Source organism: Dromiciops gliroides, chromosome 2 (genome assembly GCF_019393635.1).
Source record: "Dromiciops gliroides isolate mDroGli1 chromosome 2, mDroGli1.pri, whole genome shotgun sequence".
NCBI lineage: Eukaryota > Metazoa > Chordata > Mammalia > Microbiotheria > Microbiotheriidae > Dromiciops > Dromiciops gliroides.
Window position 1 is genome coordinate 425563140 of NC_057862.1, and position 24728 is coordinate 425587867.

At 36.1% G+C, this 24728-nt stretch overlaps 1 protein-coding gene and 1 pseudogene across 6 annotated transcripts in view; one reads left to right on the forward strand and one right to left on the reverse strand.

The window, feature by feature from the left end:
* DENND1A (DENN domain containing 1A) overlaps positions 1-24728 on the forward strand; it is a 673977-nt gene that overhangs the window by 58070 nt on the left and 591179 nt on the right. The window lies entirely within an intron of this gene.
* LOC122745028 lies at positions 20023-20121 on the reverse strand (annotated as a pseudogene).

The window sequence follows — 24728 nt, forward strand, 5'->3', positions numbered from 1 at the left end:
ATCCTGAATATATCTTGTTTCTAAGTAACTGTCTCCTCCATTAGACTCTGAACTACTTGAGCAGAGATTGTCTTTTTCCATTTTTTGTATCTCCAGAACCTGACACATGGCCTCGGCTTAATGAATGTTAATTGACCCACTCTAACAAACTTCAAATTTCCTTATTTCTACTGATAATACCACTCTCACCCCACATATTACCACAACAAAAACGATAACAATAATAATTATTATAATAGCTAACGGGGCCCTTACAAAGTATTTGTGGTTAGGTAGCATAGTGGATAGAGTGCCTGGACTGGAGTTAAGAAGACCTGAGTTCAGATTTGGCCTCAGACACTAGCTGTGTAACCCTGGGCAAGTCACTTAACTCTGTTTGCCTTAGTTTCCTCATCTGTAAAATGAGCTGAAAAAGGAAATGACAAACCATTCCAGTATCTTTGCCAAGAAAACCTATGGACAGTATGGTTCATGAGATCACAAAAACTTGGACATTACTGAACAACAAAAAAAGTTTGTGAAGCACATTATGTATGTTATTTCATTCTCCCAACAACCCTGGGAGGTAGCTGCTATTATTACTTTCATTTTCATTGTGAGGGAACTGAGGCAAATGGAGGGTAAGTGACTTGCCTAGGATTATCACAGTTAATCTATGTTTGAAGCTGAATTTGATCTCAGATCTTCCTGATTCCCTGTCCATTGCCCTTATCCACTACGCCACCTAGCTGCCACATCCAGTCAGTTTCCAAGTCTTGATCTCTCTTTTTTCTCCTCTCTGCTCATATAGCCACCACCCTAGTTTAGGTTCTCATTACTTCTCCTTTGGACTAATGCAGTGCTTTCTAATTGTTCTTCTTGCCTCAAGTCTCTTCCTACTCCAAGATCCATATTGGGTCACTTAACTGAATGTGGGGGTCACGAAAAACTTGGCAACAGTAAAAGGTTATGTATACCTGTTTTCTATATGTATATACCCAGGGTGGCATAAAAATTTCTTGGGTGGAAAATGGATCATGAGTAGAAAAAGTTTAAGAAGCCCAGCCTTCGATTGTAAGGCTGTCCGTTCCAGCACTCCTCTGTTCGGCATTTAGCCAGAGAGCCTGGTCCCAGCCTATCTTTCCTGCTTTTTTTTTCTTTTCTTCTTCTTTCTTGCATTTTTGCACATCAGTTTTGGCCTAGTCATACTGGCCATCTCGTTTCTTCATGAATGTTTGTTGACTGACTAATGTTAGTCCATCTTCTGTCTCTGCCTTTGTACTCCCTATTCCCCTGCTACCTTCTTCTCTCTGCCTTCTCTTCTTTCCCTCTCTACTCCTTCTGAGAATTCTTGGTTTCCTTTGATTCTCAACTCAAGTACCAGCTTGTATATATTTTGTATATACCTACATATGTACTTGTTGTCTCTTATTAGAATTTGGATTCCTTGAGGTCAGGGACTGTTTCTCTTTTGTATCCCCATCACCTGGCACAGTGCCTGTGTACATGGTAGGCATCTGTGGATTGATCAGTTGATCCTCCACTCTTTTCCTTCATCATTCCAATCAGTTGCTAAATCTTGTCAATTCTGCCTCCATAATCTAGGATTATAGACTAAGTTGTAAGGAATTTCAGAGGTAATTTGTTTATGGTCGCACAAATAGTAAGTGATAGACCCAGTATTTTAACCCAGATCTAATGACTCTTGTCACTTAATTATTCTTAGATTGTTTCTTTCCCTCCATTCATCTGATCACCACCCCAGTTCATTCTTCTTATCTCTTATCTCTTTCTTGGGTTATTGCAAAAGGAACAAAGGAGGACTTTTTGGAAAAAGGTTAGTAATTAACTGCAGGTGAAATAATGCAGATTTTTTGAATTGCAGGCTCTTTATTTTCATTAAATGTACAAGAAGAAGTGAGCCAGAGAAGGCAAGGGTTTTTTTTAACGTTAAAGTACATTGATCATGAACCTAGAGACCTAGATTCTTGTCTCATTTCTTTTTTTTTCCGATAAAAGTATTTATTTTTTTCCAGTTACATGTAAAAATAATTCTCAACATTTGTTTATACAAGCTTTCCAATTTCAGATTTTTCTCCCTCCCTCCCTCCCTCTTGTCTCATTTTCTGCCATGAGTACACACTAAGCTGTGTGACCATTGGCAGTTCAGTCCCTCTCTCTGGTCTCAGTTTTCTCATCTATAAAATGAGAGGGTTAGAGTTCTAATTCCCAAGGTCCTGGCTGGTTCTTTAGAACGTTTTATGTTTGTTGTCCAAACATTCCAAATTCTCACAAGCTCTGACATTTGTAGTTCTAGATTCTAACTTCTATTATAATGTTTAATCTGTTATCCATTTCAGGAGGCAGATTAGGCTGTTAAGGTGCCAAGGACTATAACATAAGATACAAACTATATAAAGTGAGTCAATGAAATGTAACTAGGAGATTAAGCTTCAAGCACAGTGAAGGACTCCCTAATTATGTTCTGAGTTGCTTAAATCTATTGATTCATTTCTTTTCCTATTAACTTAAAATTTAATCATCACAATTCAGTGGAGATGGTTTATTTTTGTAATTTGGCTGTGTGTGTGTGTTTGTGAGAGGCAATATAGTGGAGGATCTGAATATATGCACTGTGTCGGAACCTCTTTTTAAGGGTCATGTCTGGGCCAGATATAGCTATAAAGGAGAAAGCTCGATGGACTGTATCTGAGAGTGAAGATGTAGCTGTCATTACCTGTGTTGTTCTTTATTATTCCTCTGCTTAATTCACACATTGACAGAAACAACTGCAGTCTTTACTCACCCTGAGGCACAAAATTACAGAATTTCAGTTAGAAGGAATCTTAGAGGTTAAGTACAAACTACCTGAACAGTAGTCCCCTCTACAACATTCATAGGATTATAGATTTAGACATGGAAGGGAATTGAGTATACCCCTAATTTTATAGAGGAAGGAACTGAGGCACAGGAAACTTAAGTAGTTTGTCCAGAGATACATAGCTAGTAAGGCTATGGATTTGAACTTATCTTCTTTAAGTTTAGCACTGTCCACTATGCTACCTGCCTGCCTCAACAAGTAGTCATCCAACCATTGCTTAAGCATCCTCCAGTGAGGGGAAGCCACTACCTCCCTAGGTAGCCTAATCTTTTTTGGATATATCTAATTATTTGGAAGTTTTCCTTACATCAAGCCTAAATTTGCATCCCCTCAAAAAAAACCCAACCATGCCCATTGCTCCTAATTTTACTAGCTTAGAGTTATATAACATTAGGTCTAGAAGGTACCTTTGGATATAGACTGTTAGAGCCGGAAGGGACCTCACAGATCATTTAGTAGCAGCTCCTTCATTTAACAAATGTAGAAACTACTCAGAGAGCTAAGGCTTGTTTCCCATAGTTACAAGATTAGTAAGTAGCAGAGCTAAGACTAGAATTCAGGCCTATTGATGCCCGTTATATTACTTTGAAAAAATTATACTTTGCTGATCTATAAAAGTTACATCAGGTCATTTTAATCCTTATTGTTTTAGGTGAATGTTCTCATTAGTCACTGAATGTTCACTAGTGTTTTACTGTCTGCCAAATCATTAGTATGATTGCAATACAATCTTAACAATATCAGAAAATGGATCTTGAAGTGTGAAATATAGGGAGGAGTGAGTCTGTGATATAATAATAGTCCTAAATGAATTAGGAATGGAAATAATGCTGTTTATATTGTTTCCATTAATTTTCAAACCTATGGCCTCTGCAGTCAAATGCAGCATGTCCCCAGAGTCTTTTTTTGTTTGTTTGTTTTTTGGTTTTTTTGCAGGGCAATGGGGGTTAATGACTTGCCCAGGGTCACACAGCTAGTAAGTATCAAGTGTCTGAGTCTGGATTTGAACTCAGGTCCTCCTGAATCCAGGGCCGGTGCTTTATCCACTGCTCCACCTAGCCACCCCCTTCCAGAGTCTTAATGCAGTTTTAAGTCACTAAGACTTTTGGTATATATACTCTGTACAGAGGTGTGCATACCACTATATCATGGAGAGACAAAGAAACTTTGTGGCGTGCTGTAAATAGATTTCCATTTGGCAAACACATATCAGTACCTGCTGTGTGCAGAGCTATGTGCAAAGCTATGTGCTAAGGATTGGGGATACAAAGATGAAGTATTATAGTAGAAAGAATGGATTTTTAGTCAGATGTTTGAGCTTGGACCTTGTCTTTTACTTAGTATGTTTGTGAATTTGGACAAGTTATTACCCTTGAGATTCAGTTTACTCATCTGAAAAATGTAGGGGATGGACTAGATGATTTCAGTAGTCTCTTCCAGCTCTATATTCCTAACATACTGTGAAAAAGTCCTTACCTTCAAGTAGTTTACAATCTGTTATAAACTGGGAAGAAAGCATGCGTATAAATAAGTATGATAGGAAGTAGAAACTCATAAAGGCAATGGGGAGATCTAGACAAGGTGCTACAAGTACACTGAGAAGGGAGAATTATTCTCAGTGGGGCCAGAGGGAATCAGGGAAGGCTTCATGGAGGAAGTAGCACCTTAGTTGTTCCTTGAAAGAAGAGAAGGTTTTCAATAGATGGAAATATGGAGGAATACATTTCAGGCATGGCTCAAAGTAAATGAAATTGGAAGAAAGCAGGATGATATCTGGAAATAGTTTGACTGAAATATAGAATGTATGAGGACTAAACCAGGATGAGGAAATGTAGGTTAGAGGTTCTTAAGTACCAAAGAAATTTGTATTTTGTCCTATAGATAATGAGGAGCTCTGAAACGTCTTTGATTAGGAGAGTGACATGATCAGACCTAGACATAAAAAGATGGATTTAGCAGCTGTGTGAAGGAGGTAACAGAGGATGGAAAAACAGAAGTAGAGAGACCAGTTATGAAGCTATTATAATAGTCCAGGTTGAGAGGTGTTGAAGGACTGAATTAGGGATGGTAGCAACGTGAGAGGAAAGTGACATGAAAGAGATTGTTGAGGTAGAATTGATAGAATTTAACACCTGTCAAAATGGGATATTAGGTAAGAGAAGAATCACTGATAATTCTGAAGTTTTGAGCCTTGGTAACTGAGAGGATATTGGGGCCATCATTACAAATATGGGCATTTAGTAAGTAGCAAGTTTTGAGAGGAAGCTCTGATACTACTATCTGTGGGGCCTGGGGCAATTTGTCAATAACTGACTATAACTTTGGGCAAGTCACTTTCCTTTTCTCAGCCTTTGTTTCCACTTCCGTGAAATGAGAGGCTTGTACTAGATGTTTAAGTCCCTACCAGATCTTTCTAATTTGTTTGTTTGTTTGTTTTAGTTTTGTTTTTGTTTTTTGTTTTTTGCAGGGTAGTGAGGATTAAGTGACTTGCCCAGGGTCACACAGCTAGTAGGTGTCAAGTATCTGAGGCTCTAATGTATTTTCTAATTTACTGTGTTAAAGATTTCTTTCAGCTTCAACATTCTGTTTTTCAGAATCTCTGTCAATGCCAATGCTCTTCTTTTCATGTAACATTCATATTCTAAAGGAATGATATTCTATGTTCTTTGGCTCCCCTCAGGGCAAACCTTATATGTTAAAAGCTTTTTATTAAGTACTGACTGTACGAAACTATATGGACAGCATGACATGATGAATAGAGTCGTTGGGAAGATTGAGGCATATTTATGAGCAGTGGAGGAGGAGGCCAGTAGTTGAGGAAATATTTAAGGTGAGAGAGAGGGTATGATAGAAGGGGTAAGCTCTTAGAGGAAATCAGGTGGGATAAAAATAAGAACACAAGTAGAAGGGTTACCCTTGTCAAAGAGAAGGATCATTTTTCTTTTTTGGAGACTGGAGTAAATGAAGAAAGAATGAAAGCTAAGGTAGAAGTACAGAAGTTTTGAAGTACAAAGTAGTTGAAAAGGAGTATGTGGCAACTGGCCTTGATTTTCTCAGTAAAGTTGGAAGTGAGGTTCTCTGTTGAGGGAGCAGTCAGAGATGAAAGTGTGAGAGATTTTTAATTTTCATTTTATTTCTTCTCAATTACACAGAAACAACAATTAAAAACAATTTTTTAGAATTAAAAAAATTTCTAATAATAAACATTTTTATTTATAATTTTGTGTTCCAAATTTTATCCTTCCTGTCCCTCAGCTCTACCCTCCCTGAGGCAACAAGCAATCAGATGTGGGTTATATATGTACAATTATGTAAAACATTACCATATTAGACATTTTGTACAACAAAGCTTGAATAAAAGAAAAAAATGAAAGAAAGTAAAAAATAGCATGCTTCAATCTGTGTTCAATAAGTTTTTTCTTTCTTTGGAGGTGGATAGTATGTTTCATCATTAGTCTTTTGGGATTGTCTTGGATCATTGTATTGTTGAGAATAGTTAAGTCATTCACTGTTCTTCATCAAACAATATTGCTATCTCTGTGCACAACATTCTCTTGGTTCTGCTCACTTCATTATGTATCAGTTCATACAAGTTTTTCTAGGCCTTTCTAAAATCATCTTGTCATTTCTTATAGCACAATAATATTCCATGTGAGAGATTTGATGAGCAAAGAATGGAATTTTTGAACTATTTCCTAGGGAATTTCCTTAATAAAGTTAACTGTCCACATTCTTAGAGATCATTTAGTTAAATTCTCTCATTTTGCCAAAGAAAAACCAGATGCATAGAGGGGCGAAATGAATTGTTCAGGGTCACTTACCAGGTTAGAGGCAGAACTCAAATTAGAACATAGGTCTTTTAACGCCTAGCTTAATTCAAAGGACAGTTCATTCTAATACTATATAAACTGTTTGCAACAATAAAAAAAGGAACCCTTTCAATCTTTTTCTATGATACAAATATGGTCTTGATACCTAAACCAGGAAGAGACAAAGTAGATAAAGAAAACTGCATACCAATGATGAACATTGATATAATATATTATCAAGTAGGCTAAAATAATATATTGCATTATATACTATGACCAGAATGGGTTTATAGTAGAATTGCTGGGTTGGTTCAGCATAAGGAAGGCTATAAATACAATATTATAAAACCCATATTATTATATTAATAGATGCTGAAAAAGTTTTTGATGAAATCTGAAAACCTTTTCTATTAAAAACTCTAGAAATCTTTGGAATAATTGGGGCTTTCCTTAACATAGTAAGGAATGCCTATTAAAATCCAAAATCAAGATTAAGGTCTTTCCAGTAAGATCAGGGGTAAAGAGAGGATGCCCATTATCACTACCACTATTTAACAGCACTAGAAATGTTAGCTACAGTAGTAAGGGAAAAAATAATTGAGGATAAGAATAAGCAAAGAAAAAATACTGCTTTTTGTAGATGATATGATGGTATACTTAAGAGAACCTTGGGGAGTCAACTAAAATTTAATTGAAATAATTAGTAACTTCAACACAGTTATAGTATATAAAATAAATAATTATAAATCAGGGGTATTATTGTATATTACCAACAAAACCCATCAGGAAGGACTAGAAAGAGAAATTGCATTCAAAATAACTATAGAAGCTATAAACTATTTGGGAGTATATCTACCAAGATTTGTACAGGAACTATATGAATCGAGACTATAAAACTATCTTTGTAGAAATACAGATTTAAATAATAGGTTTAATGTTAATTGCTTATATACAGGTTGACCCAATATAATAAAAATGACAATAGTACTTACTCAGTGCTATGTCAATCAAACTACCAAAAGAATGTTTTTATAGCACAAGAAAAAATAATAAGATTCACACAGAGCAACAAAAGATCAAGAATCTTGGGGGCAATGAAAAAAAAGAGGGAAAGAAGAGGGTCTTTCAGCACTAGATTTTAAATTGTATTAAAAGCAGTAATCATTAAAGCAATTTCATATTGGTTATACAAAAGAAAGGACTACCAGTTTAGTGCTGTTCCCACTATACATCATATGATTTCTGCTTTGCCTATTTGGAATAAGACAGTGAGATAGTTATTGATTTACATGTAGATATAATTAAGTGTTTCCTTTGAAAATCCTAATGACATTGTGGCAGTTCTGAAATAACATTTTGCTTGGTAATTCTTACCTGTGTTTTAAGGTAGTCATTTGGTTTTCCCTATTTCATTTTGTGCAGTCTAAGTTGTCTTTTAAAGGGCTGTGATTTTGGTGATAAAATGTAGCTGAAATAGAGCCCATTTTTATTCTTTTTTTTTTTTTTTTTTTTTTTAGTGAGGCAACTGGGGTTAAGTGACTTGCCCAGGGTCACACAGCTAGTAAGTGTTAAGTGTCTGAGGCCGGATTTGAACTCAGGTACTCCTGACTCCAGGGCCAGTGCTCTATCCACTGCGCCACCTAGCTGCCCCCCATCTTTATTCTTAATGGAGCATTGGACTAAAATTTCAAGTAGTAGAGTATTGTTTAATATGCCCAGGATTACTAACTTACTCATGTGGAAAATAATTATAACATGGGGCAGTAAAAATATAGAGAGAAGATATTGTAGGTACTTATACAGGTATTTTATAAGACAAATCATACTCATGTTATATAATCCCGATCATTTGAATTAAATCCTGCCTGCTCAGTGCCTAGAAATGCTGTGTCTAATATTAGGCTTGTACACTGACAGTAATCCAGAGAGCATACAAAAGATAGATGTGCATAGATGTTAAACATAAATGTGCATAGAATGTTAAAACATAAAACATTAGTCTGGAAGATAACTTAGCACACCTCCTTTCTTTTTTTAACTTTTGATCTGGACCTGTGATTTAATAGCTAATATGTATATATAGTACTTTAGGTTTATAAAATGCTTTATAAATATTATCTTATCTGATCCTCCCAGCAACTCTGGGAAATAGGTGCTATTATTATTTTACAGATGAGGAAGCTAATGTAGATAGAAGTTAAGTGACTTGCCCAGGGGTCACTTAGCTAGTAAGTATCTGAGGCTGGATTGTAATTCAAGTTTTTTTCAATCAATCAACCAATCAATCAGTACATTTATTAAATGCCTACTATATGCCAGGTACTGTGCTAAGCACTAATATATAAAAAGAGACAAAAAACAGTACCTGCCTTCAAGAAGCTTACAGTCTAATGAGAAAATATGCATATATATATATATAAATATATATATAGTGAGTTTTACGTAGCATAAATAGGTAGATTTGACAATCATTAGCACAAGGGACAATGACTAAATCCATGGGAGCTGATGAGATCTCCAAGAAAAGTAGTATAGGAGGGGAAGGGATGAGGGCCCAAGACAGAACCCCAAGGAACAACTATGGTTAGAGAATGTGATCTGAAGGAGAATTCAGCAAAGGAGCTGTCAGAGGAGACTCGGGGAGAGTGGTGTTCCAAAAACCTGGAGAGAAGAGATCATTAAAGAGGAGAGGATGATTAACAGTGTCAAAGGCTATAAAGAGGTTAAGTAAAATGATGATTGAAAAAAGACCATTGGATTTGGCAGTTTTGGAGAGAGCAGTTTTCGTGGAATGATGAGGTTAGAAGCTAGATTGTAAGGTATTAAGAAGAGAGTGAGGGTAGCTAGGTGGCTCAGTGGATAGAGGGCTAGAATCAGGAAAACCTGAATTTAAATTTGGCTTCAGAAACTTAGTAGCTGTGTGACTCTAGACAAGTCACTTAACCATATTTGCCTCAGTTTCCTCAACTGTAAAATGATTTGGAGAAGGAAAGGCAAACCACTTTAGTATCTTTGCCAAGAAAACCCCAAATGGGGTTACAAAGAGTCAGACATGACTGAAATGACTGAACAACAAGAAGATAGTTACAACAGAAAATATGGAGATTTTATATACACTTTATTCCAATTTATTTTACTACTTTAAGGCTTTGGGATTTCATCAGTGGATACTTTTCTAACAATGGGGATCTAAGCATCTTCTTAGATGCTTAGGAATCATAGGATATTTGTGCTTTACTGCAGTTGAAATAATTTATCATTCCTTGGCCAAATTTTTGGTAAAAAAGCTTCTCTTAATTACCTAGTTCTTCCATAACATCCTTAGTCTGATCTTGAGCCCAATGTGGAGTTTGGGCTAAAACCGTCCAGAGCTTGTATTCTACTGGATCAGCTTCAAGAATCCAGGGTCACCTTCTTGCTATGATGAAGTATCCGAGGAGGACTTCAGTGGACACTTATTCTTGTTTATTTCATTAAAAAATTCTTAATGACCTCATTACAGTTTGGTTATAATTACCATGTTTAAACTTTTGTGCATAAAAAAAGTTTAACTAGCCTTTTTTTGAAACTGGAAAAAAATTAATGAGAAGAGACAAAGAGACATCAAAGAGGTGTTCCCTCTGATTGCAGTGTTAGAAGTTTTGCCTGAAAATAGGTTACGTTCCTTCTGTTTTCAGCTGAATCCTCATTAGCTTTACATTTTAATGATGTCCAGAGCAAATTATGCCATTTATGGTCAGTGCCTTAAAGGGAAGCTTAAGGGGTACTTTAAAAATGTTTCTCGACTGGTAGCAGTATTTACCCTCGTACTGTATTATGAGTCAAGATAAGAATACTATTTAAAAATGCCCAAACCAGTAAAATGCACATTGAGGTTTTTTTCTTCAACTGCTATTCAGGGATTATATTTGTGATTTTATTGGTGCAAGGAATCCCAATAAGGAAGCTTCCTTAACTTGTGAAGATGGATAAACTACATGACAATTTATAGTCTTAAAAAGTTGTCTGAGGGGCAGCTAGGTGGTGCAGTGAATAGAGTACCAGCCCTGGAATCAGGAGGACCTGAGTTCAAATCTGGCCTCAGACACTGGATACTTACTAGCTGTGTGACCTTGGGCAAGTCACTTAACCCCAATTGCCTCACAAAAAAAAAAAGTTGTCTTAGGGCCCTATGGCTTCAATATACCACAGCCAGGGGTGTTTGAGGCAGGGCTTAAACCCAGGTCTTCCAGATTCACTGTATTAACAATTAGTAATCAATAATAATATAGAGTAGGAATGATAATTTGTTTCCTTATATCTCTTTATAAAGTTTATGAATGTTTACTTATTTTATCATTTTTTCTTCAACTATAAGCCAGGAAGGTAGGAAATACATCTCTCTGTTTTATAGATGGGGATGGGGGGAGGGCAGAGAGGGAAAGAGGGAAAAGGAAAGGGAAATGAAGATAACATCCTAAGATTTGTGCTGGAAGGGATTTTGGAAATCATTTAACCCCAGGAAAAGCACATACACTATTTGAACCTCAGTTTCTTCAACTGTAATGATGGAGTTAGTACCTTTCAGCTCCAGATCTGTGATTTAGTTAATTTATTGCTCTGTTATAAATCCCAGTTTGCTACCTTTATTGTGTGACCACAGGCAATTTCACTTAACCTCAACAATAAGATAGGAATACCAGTACTGCTTATAAGTGGGGAACAAATTTGATAAAGAATATAAAATGCTTTGTAAACTATAAAGTTCTGTATAACTTAGATATTATTTTCTTTTCATCTTATATTTGGTAGAGATCATTTAGAAATAGTCCCAGCACAAGTTTCTATCCTCCTATTCTTTTTATGTTTAATGTTTTGCAAACTATTTTTTAGGGGCATAATAATATGATTACTTTTTGTGACTGAATAAAAGTGTTAAGATGGTAAGCTTATCATCTGTAAGCATCTGAGGACAATTCTAATACCAGATAGAACAACCAACAGGGATTTTAAAGCACTTACTATGTGCCAGCCACTGTGCTAGGATTTGGGGCTAAAACGAGAAAAACGAAAGTTCTTGCCCTCAAATTTCTAATGGTGAGATGTAGTCATATAGTGTATATACATTATATACAAAGTAAATATAAGATAAAACAGTGCTGATGGCTGTGGGGAAGGAGGTTAATCAGGAAAGTTTTCCTATTGGTGGTGCTTGTGGCAAAGTTTTGAAATAAGGAAGTCATAGAGAGAGAAGTGTTGAAGGAGTACATCGTAGGCATGAGAGGGCAGAGGCTGCACCACAGAGAGTGGGAAGTAGAGTAAGGTCTAACAGGGCCAGAAGGAGAATTTGGAGCCAGGGATCCAAAACTGAAATGGAGAAGTTTGTATTTGATCCTAGAATTATTGGGGAGTTATTGGATTTTGTTGAATAGGATAATGATGTGGTCAGACTTGGCTTTAGAAAGATCACTTTAGCAGCTGTGGGGAGGATGTATCGAAGAGGGGAGAGAACATTTGAGTAAAGAAAAGATGTGATAAAAGAGATGTTGTGGAGCTAAAATTGATACAAATTGGCAACTGTCTCTGTGGGGTAAAGAGAAGGAGCTAGTAAATAGGGAGATATTGAAGATGTGCGAATGGGAATAATGGAGTTGGCAATATGTTGGACAAGGCTAGAGAGGGTAGGATCAAGGGTGCGAATGAAAGGGTTTGTCTTGGCTAGGAGAAGGGCTACCTCTTTATGTGAGATAGGTGCAGGAAGAGATGGTAGAGGAATATATTTGAGTGATATGAGATGTGGAAGAGGAGACAAGAGGGATCTGTGTATAAATGGCCTTAATTTTTTTTTTCAGTGAAGTATGAGGCAAGGTCCTCAGCTGAGAGGGTGGAGGAGGGAATGCTATGGGGGACTTGAGGCATGATATGAATACTGGGAAGTCACTGTGGTGATATAACAGATTGATTGTAGTGAGGGCCCAGTTGAGATCACATAATATAATTTTTAGTGGATTCAGTCAGCATGGTTTTGTGTTTTTCTACAGTTCTATTCAACAGGATGTGAATAAGAGTGAAGGGGTTGCATGATGGGAATGACCCATGTTGGAGGTTTGGTGAGGCATGATAGGTGATTGAACAAAGGATTTGAGTGTCCAAATAGGGAAGGGAGGAAAGTATAGTCAGTTCAGGGTGATGATTTGGAAAAGAACTAAGGACCGAAGAGCGAATAGGATTAGTAATTATAAGGCAGAGGAAAAAGTTGGAATGATAAAAAAATTATGTTCAAATAAAGGAATTTTAGAGTTCCTGAACATGGAAGTAGAATATTTGTGAATGATGGTAACATCAACAGTATGACCCTCTCTGTATTGTTCTATCTTCATTACTAAACAACAGTAATCTTGGGATCTAACATCTTGATTATTCACATTGGCTATAACTTAGTAATAGGTACAGTAAATAAATAGATTTTCACATTTCAAATATTCCAACAACAAAATTATATTGTAGAAACTTGTTTGACTTGTAAAGGAAACTACCAAAAAACTGGATTTAGAGGATACCTTGGACACAAGGATATTCAGTAAATCCCAGGTGGAAAATCTCTCTGGTGGGTCCCTGCCAATCCAAAGGACACCCCAGTTAATGCTGGAAATTATCCCCATATTGTCTTTGGCATAATGGGCATGGCACTGACACCCCCCCCCCCTTAGGCTAGCTCTTTTCCTATGCTGTAACTGGCTCACCTCCTTCAGTCTGCATTCCTACTGGCATATTGGAGTAGTTTCTCAGAGGGATGTCTGCAACTCATTTCTCAGGGTCTTAGGAATAACTCTGGTGTGGGGTAAATACCCATTTAACCTCACAACTGTTGCTACTATGACTCTACTAATATGCTTTTCATTTACATAAATCAGTTCCAATGAAACCCTTAACTCTTTAAAAAGAGATTTTTATCATTTTTCGTTTTTATATTGTTTAGATTTTCCTCTATAACCCTCCCCTATTCCCTTCCAGAGAAATAATTTCGATAACAGAGACTTGTTTTTCAAAAAGAATAAAAAACATAAAAACTAATCAATACATTGAAAAATATGCAACATCATAAGCAATATTCAATAGCCATGGACCCTGACATATGCAAAGGTGTAGAGGTAGGTGTGTATTTATATGTGTTCTTTGGGGTCAAGCTTGCCCCCAATAATTTCTTCAATATTCAGCTTTTTATTGTTCTTTTATTTTATATTGTTGTCATTATGTTTATTGTTTTTTTCTACTTCAGTTCATATTAGTTCATGTAAGTCTTCCTATAGTTTGCCTTTTTCTTTTTCTTTTTCTTTTTTTTGCAGGGCAGTGAGAGTTAAGTGACTTGCCCAGGGTCACACAGCTAGCAAGTGTCAAATGTCTGAGGCGGGATTTGAACTCAGGTCCTCCTGAATCCAGGGCTGGTGCTTTATTCACTGTGCCACCTAGCTGCCCCGATGCTTATCATTTCTTACAGCACAATATTTCATTACATTTGTGTATCACAATTTGTTTAGTCACTCCCCAGTTGATGATATCTCCTTTATTTCTGTTTTAACCCCAATAACTCTCATATATGAATCATTTGCTAAATAGAAGTCAGAAGAAGGAATAATTAAAGCATAATAGTCTCTCCATAAACATGGGTCATATTTTCCCACCAAGACACACAAGTGTCCATAGGGTGGAGAGTTTGCACAAACTTATAGAAACCTAATGGTGAAGGCACATGGGTACCTCGGGCAGCTCAGGTCTCTGAACTACATCAATGGAGGTTTGTTGTCTCTTTAGGGAGCAGGTTGTGCTACTCATCACTTGTTTTTTCTTCTAAGTCTTTCTGTTTTCTTACTTTACAAAAATCACTTTTTTGCTACTCTTGGGCTACTGAAGCAATGTTAAACTCTTGGATAATGCCAACCATGAGCCCAGGGGTCTGCAGAGCTTCCCAGATCTGATCTTTTGATTGGGTGTGGAGGCAGCTTGGCACTCTTTCTGTGAAAAGCATCGCATTTAATATGGGAGCTACAAAGTGATCCGGATCTTTGCCCTCTGTAGGCTTTGGGAACTGCTCTTGAGCCTCAGAGGTCAGAAATGAGCAGTGTAGCCAAGTCTATGAGGTGTCATTACCCCTCTCTCAAGCTGTAGGTGGTACTATATAGGAAAATGACCTTTCCTTATTCAGCTTTTCACACAGGGCAGTCAACTCCACAACATCAAAAATTTTCTCCAATCAGATCAGCTCTTAGCATCCTGTAGCACTTGTTTCTCCAGTCAGCTGGTATTTGCTATGCTAGGCTCCTTCCAGCTCTGTGGCTTCTAAGGTCTGTGTTCTTTGTTCTGGGCTCTTATATGCTGCTTTTCCTGTCTGCTTCTTGGATCTTTTTCCTGAAATTGGCTTCTTGGGTTGCCAACTGTTCTGAGTTATGGCTTCTAGTGACTCAAGTTAAGACCTCCTTATGAATAATGACATATTTTCTAAGTTGGGTTGATAAAGCCGGAATCTACATGTCTGTCAGATGTGACACAAATAGTTATTATAGAATAAGCCTGTAGTCCCCAAATAGTGTTGATTTAGAGTTAATTGTCAAACACCTGCTATGTGCAAGATACTGTGTTAAGCACTGGGGATACAAAGAAAGACAAAAAAACAGTCCTTACTCTCAAGAGGCTCACAGTCTAATGTACTCCAAAGTCCAGAAAACAGTCATATTCAAATTAGCTGCTGAGAAGCAATGCATTGTAACTATTTCTAACGTCAGTTAGTATTTTTGCCTCTGAATTACTGTTCTCTCTCATGTTCTTTAACAACTAGTATCTGAGGAGCCATTTGTTTCACATTTCTTTGTCCATATAATATTGATTGATTTGATGAATATGACCTACTTGGGATAAATCCACTCTTAGAGCTTAGCTGATAAACCACTTTTGGTTACATTGAACAAATTCAGTGGCATATACTTGTGGTCAGCCTTTATTTTTTTTTTTAGTGAGGCAATTGGGGTTAAGTGACTTGCCCAGGGTCACACAGCTAGTAAGTGTTAAGTGTCTGAGGCCAGATTTGAACTCAGGTACTCCTGACTCCAGGGCCAGTGCTCTATACACTGCGCCACCTAACTGCCCCCAGCCTTTATTTTTGCTTTGAGAATTGAGGTCTGTTTATTCTAAAAAACTATAAGTCTTCTCTAAATTTTAATCTGTTTAATGTATGCTTGGAGAAAATTATTATTACTTCTCCTAATTTTTTTGATGGAGTTCAGGTGGAAGCAGTTTCAAGAAAAGTTGCTATTCTTGTATATATGTAATATACACATATAGGTAATATGTATATATATACATACATATATACACACACACACGCACACACACACACACACACATATATATATATATATATATATATATATAATATGACACACATATAAAATGTCCTATGGAGTATTGCATAGGCAGATAACTACTCTTTGTAGTTTAATAAAAGTACTAGGATATAAGTTCATCCTCTGAAGGCTCACTGAAAGCATCCTATATATAACTTGAATAGCAGATAGATAATATGCACCTCATTCTTGTTCCCATATGATTTTGATTTACATTAAATCTCTATGTTTTGAAAGGTTTTTATTCTGTATAGCTTAGAGATAATGAATATTTAGTATGGTGACACTTGTTAAAAATACTGTTCTTAAAGTTTTATGGATCACGTTATGTCTGGGTAATTACAGACAATAATTTGGGTTTTGATAATGGTCTGGCTCCAATTCAGTTTATTGGTTGGAGTTTCCAGGATATTTTTAGGTGTATATTTTATAGTATTATGATGTATCACCAATTTGTCTATGAAAGACAGCACTTTCTGATCGATAATTCTAGCTATCAAGTTATGTTTTGCTGGGTATTTCATAAGTGCTGAATTTTTATATTGTGTTGTGATGTGTTGTACATTTTCTACCTTGACTGTGCATAACTTGCATTGATATCCTAAGTGTAAGGATAACATTTTCTGTAATTTTTGTAGCAGTGATCTGGTCCTGACATAGTTATTTGTTCGTGTGTGTGTGTGTGTGTGTGTGTGTAAATGCTGTTGATTGAGTTTGTGTGGATGTTGTCCATTGATTTTAGTCTTGGATCTTTGGTACCATCTGAAGGTCAACTATTTTCAGTTATATTCAACATATACTGTGCTGTGTACCTATTATCAGCTTTCACCATAACTTGAAGTGATGATTGCTTGTTCCAAAAATATTTTTACATTTTTTTCTTTTACCCATTTATCATGTGCTTTGAGAATATCTTATCAGTTCTTTTTCCTTTTTGTTAAGAATGTGGCAGTCTCTTTTTTTTTTTTTCAAATTTGTTTTTATTTTATTTTTTGCAGGGCAATGAGGGTTAAGTGACTTGCCCAGAGTCACATAGCAAGTAAGTGTCAAGTGTCTGAGGCCAGATTTGAATGCAGGGCCAGTGCTCTATCCACTGTGCCACCTAGCGGCCCCCTCTGGCAGTCTTTCTAAAATTGATTTAATGGGCTTTCTAGTTCATTAATATTTTATGGATTTTTATGGTTCATTTTATGATTTCAAAAGTGTACATTGAGAATGGTGTTTCATAGGTAGGTATTCATTACTTTAAATACATTCTTCCTATTCAGCTTTGATTTCAGGTTGCCTCTAAGCCTCTTAATGTTATTTAGCCCCAATCTTCACCTTGATCTCTTTTTGCTTGATATGTCTCAACTGGAGTAGAACAAGGCATTCATACATGGCACCTTCATCCATTGGTTCAGTGTGATCTCTAGATTCAAGCTTGAAGCCTTTAATTTCTATTTTTTCTTTGTATAAATTTAGAAATTTTACATTTATTATATCCAAATGACATTTTTATATCACTGTAAGCTGAAATATCAATTTGATTTTTTTTGGTGGAACCATATAGTCTGATGTTTTTTAGGTTTGATTCCTTCAATAATTTGAAAGTCATTCTTAGTTCTATTTAGAAGAGCTAAAAATGGATTTAAGGCTAGGTAGAACCGTAATGGGATGATGATGGTCATCATTAGACTTGCCCAGTAGTGGCTAACATTTTTATAACTTTTTTTTTTTAAGCCTAGCCCTTTGAGATAGTACAAATATAAATACCTTTATTTTATAGATGAAGAAGCTGAAGCTTAGGGGGAATGACTTGCTGTGAATGATGTGATTAGAAGTTGCAGTCATAATAAACCAAGTCTTTTGACTCTTAAGTCCTTAGTCTACCTGCTAAATTATGTTCCTCTCTTGATATAAGTTTATTCCCCCCCCTTTTAAAAAGTAATAGTCAATTGAAGAGGTAATTATTCTAATTATAGGTATGAAAGTGAGCCTAGTATCTTCTACTCTGTTCCTTCTCATAACAAAATAAGTACACAAAGCATTAAAACAAATCACTCTATTGGTCATATCTGAGAACTGGAGGCCACATGCCATGCGCATAGTCCATTACTTCTCTGTGCAGAAGAGACAATTACGATTCACTTTTACCCTTGTGAAGTCCATGTTTTGTTTTGTTTTTGCATTATTGTAGTCATTGTGTCAGTCATTCTCCTGGTTCAGCTTACTTTGGTTTCCATCAACTTGTTTCTTAGTTTCTCTCAATGAAACAATACATTTTCAAAATGGTTTCCCTCATTTTTGAACTGAATTCAGTTCACAGCTTCAGAAATAATTCATAGGTAGTAAATGAAGAGATTTTTCCAGCTCCTCAAAAAGTTAAGATGATTGAAAAGCTAATATGTTGATGGACAGATTATATTTGCTCAACAATGAATGTCCAAGATGTAAAGTGGAACTCTTTTTTTTTTTTTTTAATTTTTTTTTTTTTTAGTGAGGCAGTGGGGCTTAAGTGACTTGCCCAGGGTCACACAGCTAGTAAGTGTTAAGTGTCTGAGGCCAGATTTGAACTCAGGTCCTCCTGAATCTAGGGCCGGTGCTCTATCCACTGTGCCACCTAGCTGCCCTAAAGTGGAACTCTTTACACAATTTCAAGTTGTTCAATTTAGTACAACCACTATCATCTGTAGCACTGTGTTTGCAGTGTAAGTCTTGAAAGCTTAATTATTAGAAGATGATAAATTAGTATGTCATGTTATATGTCATAGTATTTTTATTTTTGTTGCTACATTTTATAAGTGGATTAACAGGAATGTCACTCTTGTCATAATAAGTGTGGGGAATTTCATGAAGTCAGGTAGTTATAGGAAGGATTAGAGTCTTATTCTTTTCGATTTAGCAAATGTTTATTAAGTATTTACTATATGGAAGGTACTGGGGATACAAAAATGAAAAAATAACAGTTCTTGCCCTCAAAGACCTTACAATCTATAGGGAGCACTAAGATATAACACATAGAAAATCGTTTTTTCTATCAGCTTCAAACTATATTGCCTCAACTTCTGCCATCATTTCTACTTCCTCTGAATCTGAAACTTGGACTCTGCCTTGGGATTCACCCTGGGTTCTGATAGGTGAGGCTTTGCCTTATCTTTCTTCTCACTTTAGGGCCAGCAGCAGTTCATTCTCAACCTTCCTCCCCCACATAATATTTTCTTCTTTCATTTGAATGTAAGTTTCTTGAGGGCAGAGACTACCTTGATTTCTTGTATATGTATACCTAGTACTTAGCAGAGTACCTGGCATGTAGTAATTGCTTAATAAATGCTCTTTCTATGCATCCATGTATCTACATATCTATCTATGTACCTGTCTGTGGGGTGCTAAAGGATAGATCTGAGGAGAGTACTCTAAAAAATTTTGAGAAGGGAGAGAACACTGTCAGCTAGGTGTCAAAGAAGACTTTTTAAAGATGGCAATAGACTTGAATGAAGTGAAATGGAGATGAGGACAGAGTAGATTTAACAAGTGGAATTGAGGGCTTATGGCAGATGCAAGGGACAGAAAGTAGATTCAGCCTTGGCAGAGAATAATAATATCAAACAGAACTGGGAAGGGAGGGGGGTATCATATTGTTGAGAGCCTTAAGTGCCAAGCATAGAAGTTTATTTTCCTGAGCAGGCCACTTTTAAGGCAGTGAAGGTATCAGCTAGGTAAAGTAGATAAAATGCTGGACCTGGAGTCAGGAACACCCACGTTCTAATACAACTTCAGACAGTACTTGTGTGATGCTGGGCAAGTCACTTATCCTCTGCATGCCTCAGTTTCCTCATCTGTAAAATGGGTATGATAATAGCATTTACCTTTCAGGGTTGTTTTGAGGATCAAATGAGATAATAATTGTAAAGTCCTTAGAACAATGCCTGGCACACATAGTAAGTGCTATAGAAATGTTATCTGTTGTTATTATTATTATTATTATTATTATTATACAAAAATGGAACACCACAATTTTGCATGTCTTCATTGTGCAGGGGTCATAGTAATCATCACTATTGTCCCAATTTTAGTATATGTGCTGCTGAAGTAAATAGTTAATATTAGCTATTATTACTGTTGTAGGACTGACGTGCATAGACCCATTTGCATAAATGATTACTTTGACCTTGGCAAGAAGGACAAAGAAGCAAAATACCACTTGATATAGATTTATATACTGATAGAATTTTATGTGCTGGAAGGGACGTTACTTGTCATCTAGTCAATTTCACTTCCATAATTATTGGATTATAGGAGTATAGATGCCCTAAGATACACATAGTTATGAAGTTGCCCTTTGGATTTTTTGAGTAGTTTAGTGTCTGATAGTCCAAACCCCCACGATTCGTTGTGTAGATTAGATGACCACCAAGTGCTGGTTGGTATTCAAGCTACCTTGACATAAAAGTGGTATAACTGAATCATACCTGAGTAATACACAGGAATGTAAAATATAATAGAGTTGATTGGAAGTGAATGGGTTACCTAATGAGGTACTGCATGTCATGTCAATGGACATATTAAAACGCATGACCTCTTGTCTAAGATATAATAAAGGAGATTCATGCTTTTTAGATATTTGCCAAACTAGATAATCTCTAAGGGGCCTTGCAAGAATTCCAATTTTAGTGTTCTGTATTTTAAATTTCCTTCTAGTTGTAATGTTTTGGGGTTTTTTTGGTGGGGCAAAGAGGGCTAAGTGACTTTCCTAGGGTCACACAGCTAGTAAGTATCAAGTGGCAGAGGTCAAATTTGAACTCAGGTCCTCCTGAATCTAGGACCGGTGCTTTATCTACTGTGCCACCTAGCTGCCCCCAGTTGTAACTTTTTTTTTTTTTTTTTTGGTGAGGCAGTTGGAGTTATGTGACTTGCCCAGGGTCACACAGCTAGTAAGTGTCAAGGGTCTGAGGGCAGATTTGAACTCAGGTCCTCCTGAATCCAGGGCCGGTGCTCTATCCACTGTGCCACGTAGCTGTCCCAGTTGTAATATTTTTTGATGGATTCAGTATATACTTCTCCAGTCCAAAGTAATTGTATAAATTCTATTTCTAGAATATTACCAGTTATTTTGTTGAAATAATTCTTGTTGTGATTCATCAGAGGTGGCAGTGTACTTCCAAGAATATATTGATCAGCTTAGATTCAGCCCATTCCATGCTTCATGTAGATGGGAGTTAGGAGATGAAGTCTGATGTCTCATTTTCAATTGATTATTCCAGATCTTAAAATTAACTAACTTCATGTTTTCTCTATCCTTTTGACTAAAAATCCATTTATTTATGTTTTATAGAGTTTTTTTTTGCTTTTCCTGCACTCAAAAAATAATTGATGAATTTTCCCCCTCAAATTTTTTTGGTACAACTCTACTAATCATATTAGCTAGAATTTACTTAAGGAAAAGTTGCCCCCCCCCCCAAAAAAAAACCCCGAAACAACAAACCAACAAAAACATCTGCAGGATATTGTTTTAAATGTTTTAAAAGTGACTGAGGCAATGACAGGTGGACCCCTTCCAGATCAAGTGACAAAACATGGCCAAGGTCGAGTTGCCTATGTCTTTCTTCAGTTTAACTTAACAAAACAGATCTCAGGGCCACCTGTGGGGGCACATCCAGTGATTCCTTTGAATTTGATAACAAACATCTCACTAAATTATTTAGTTTATTGATAGTTTCTTTTTGTTGTTGGGCAGATGGTTCAACTTACCTTAATTATACTTATTTTATGATCCCTCTTGCTAGAGAAGTCTAGAATCACAGAGAATGGATTTAATTTATTTTAAGAAAGTTTTATTGATGCCTTTTGTTCTTACATTAATTCATTTCTTCAAATGCCCTCTCACTGAACTCTAACAAAGAAAACAAGCAAAACCATAAGTTATTTTGCTCTGCGTCAGTTCATGCAAATCTTCCCATGTCTCATTGAATTCTTCATACTCATCATTTCTCACTGCACAGTAATATTCCATTACCTTAATACACTACAACTTTTTGTTTTAAAGCCATTTCCCAATTAATAGGTACTGACTTTGTGTCCAGGCTTTTTGTTACCCTGAAGTGCTAGACCTACATTACAGAGAGAAAGAAAAAGGAAAAGGATCTATAAGCACAAAGATACTTATAGCAGCTCTTTTTGTAGTGGCAAAGAAGTGGAAACTAAGGACAAGTGCCTATTAATTGGGAAATAGCTAAACAAATTATAATATATGAAAGTAATGTAATACCATTGTGCCATAAGGAGTGATAAAAGGGGTGGCTTGAGAGAACTCTGGAAAGATTTGTATGACTTGATATAGAGGGAAGTGAGCAGAATGAGGAGAACAGTTTAAACAAAAACATTATAAAGACAAACAATTTTGAAAGATTTAGGAACCCTGAGGGATACAATGACACCACAATTTTAGATGATGAAGAATGCTATCTCCGCCTGACAGAAAGGGAATGAACTCAGTATGCAGAATGAGACATACATTTTTGGACATGGCCAAGGAGGAATTTGTTTTCCTTGATCATAAATGTTTGTCTTAAATATTTTGTTTTTTCTTTTTTCTTTTGGAATGGGAGTGGGAGAACGTGGGTATTTGTTAATTTTTAAAAATTTAAAAACAATAAAAGGAACAGTTTAGTCTAATTCTTGTGTAATTTAAAATTAATGTCCAGAATAGTTATATTGTTTCATAACTATATCAATAGTCTATTAGTGAGCCTTTCTTCTCTTAGTTCCTCTAACATCAATTATTTGTACTTGTTGGTCATCTTTAAAAATTTTATTTGATATTTCTCTATCAGTTACTGATTTGGAGATTTCTTTCATATATGGATAAAATCTATCAATATGTAGATCATGATAATTTGCAATTTTTCTTTTGAAAACTTCATATTCTTTGACCACTTATCTGTTGGGGAATGGCTTTATGGTTTTATATATTTGTGTCATTTCCCTTTATATTTTGGATATCGTACATTTTATCAGTTAATTTTCTTTTGCAGTTTTCTCCCATCAACAGTTTTTCTTCTATTTTCACTGTGTGTAAAAGCATTTTACTTTTATGTAATCAGAATTATCTTTTGTCTTTTATATTTTGTCTTTTATATTATATTATACTTGTTTGGTTAAGAATTTTCCCTGCTGAACTAAATTAAATTTATAAGAATCCAAGTCATTCCCCAATTGAGAAATGGTCAAAGGAAATGAACAAGCAGTTTTCTGATGAATAAATCAAAGATATCTATTTCCATATGAAAAAATGCTCCAAATCACTATTTTTTGGTTGTTTTTTTTTTTTTTTGGTGAGGCAGTTGGGGTTGCGTGACTTGCCCAGGGTCATACAGCTAGTAAGTGTTAAGTGTCTGAGGCCGGATTTGAACTCAGGTACTCCTGACTCCAGGGCCAGTGCTCTATCCACTGCTCCACCTAGCTGCCCCTCTAAATCACTATTGATTAGAGAGATGCAAATTAAAACAACTTTGAGGTACCACCTGACACCTATCAGATTGGCTAATATGAAAAAAAAAGGAAAATAATAAATGTTGGAGAAGCTGTGGGAAAATTGGAACACTAATGCATTGTTGGTGGAGGTGTGAACTGATCCAGCCATTCTGGAGGGCAATTTAGAATTATGCCCAAAGGGCTATAAAGCTGTGCATGCCCTTTGACCCAGCAACACCATTTTTGGGTCTTTTTCCCAAAGAGATCATAAAAAAGGGAAAAAGACCCATATGTACAAAAATATTTATAGCTGCTCTTTTTGTGGTGGCAAGGAATTGGAAATTGAGGGGTTGCCCGTTGATTGGGGAATGGCTGAACAAGTTGTGGTATATGAATGTAATGGAATTCTATTGTGCTGTAAGAAACGATGAGCAAGAGGAGTTCAGAGAAACCTGGAGGGACTTGCATGAACTGATGATAAGTAAGATAAGCAGAACCAGGAGAACATTATACACAGTATCAGCAACATTATGTGTTGATCAACTGTGATAGACTAGATTCTTCTCACCAATCCAATGGTACAAGAAAGTTCCAAAGGACTCATGATGGAAAAGGCTCTCCAAATCCAGAAAAAAAAAGGAACTGTGGAATATGGATGCTGATTGGACCATACTATTTCTTTTGTTTTTGGTGTTGTTGTTTTTTACTTTGTGCTCTGATTCTTCTCGTATAACATGATTAATGCAGAAATATGTTTAATGTTATTTTATATATATATATACATACACACACACATATATATATACACATACACACACACATACACACACACACACACACACACACACACAACCTATATCAGATTGCCTGCTATCTGGGGGAGGGGAGGAGGGTGGGGAAGGAGGAAGAAAATTTTGAAATTGGAAATCTTATATAAACAAATGTTGAAAACTATCTACATGTAACTGGAAAATAATAAAATACTTTTATTTTTTTAAAAAAGAATTTCCCCTGTTCTCTGTGAAAGCCCTATTACCATTCTTTTCTATTGTTTGTATGATGCAATCTTTTATATTCTGGTCATGTATCCTTTTTTTTTTTTTTAAAGTGAGGCAATTGAGGTTAAGTGACTTGCCCAGGGTCACACAGCTAGTAAGTGTTAAGTGTCTGAGGTCGGATTTGAGCTCAGGTACTCCTGACCCCAGGGCCGGTGCTCTATCCATTGCACCA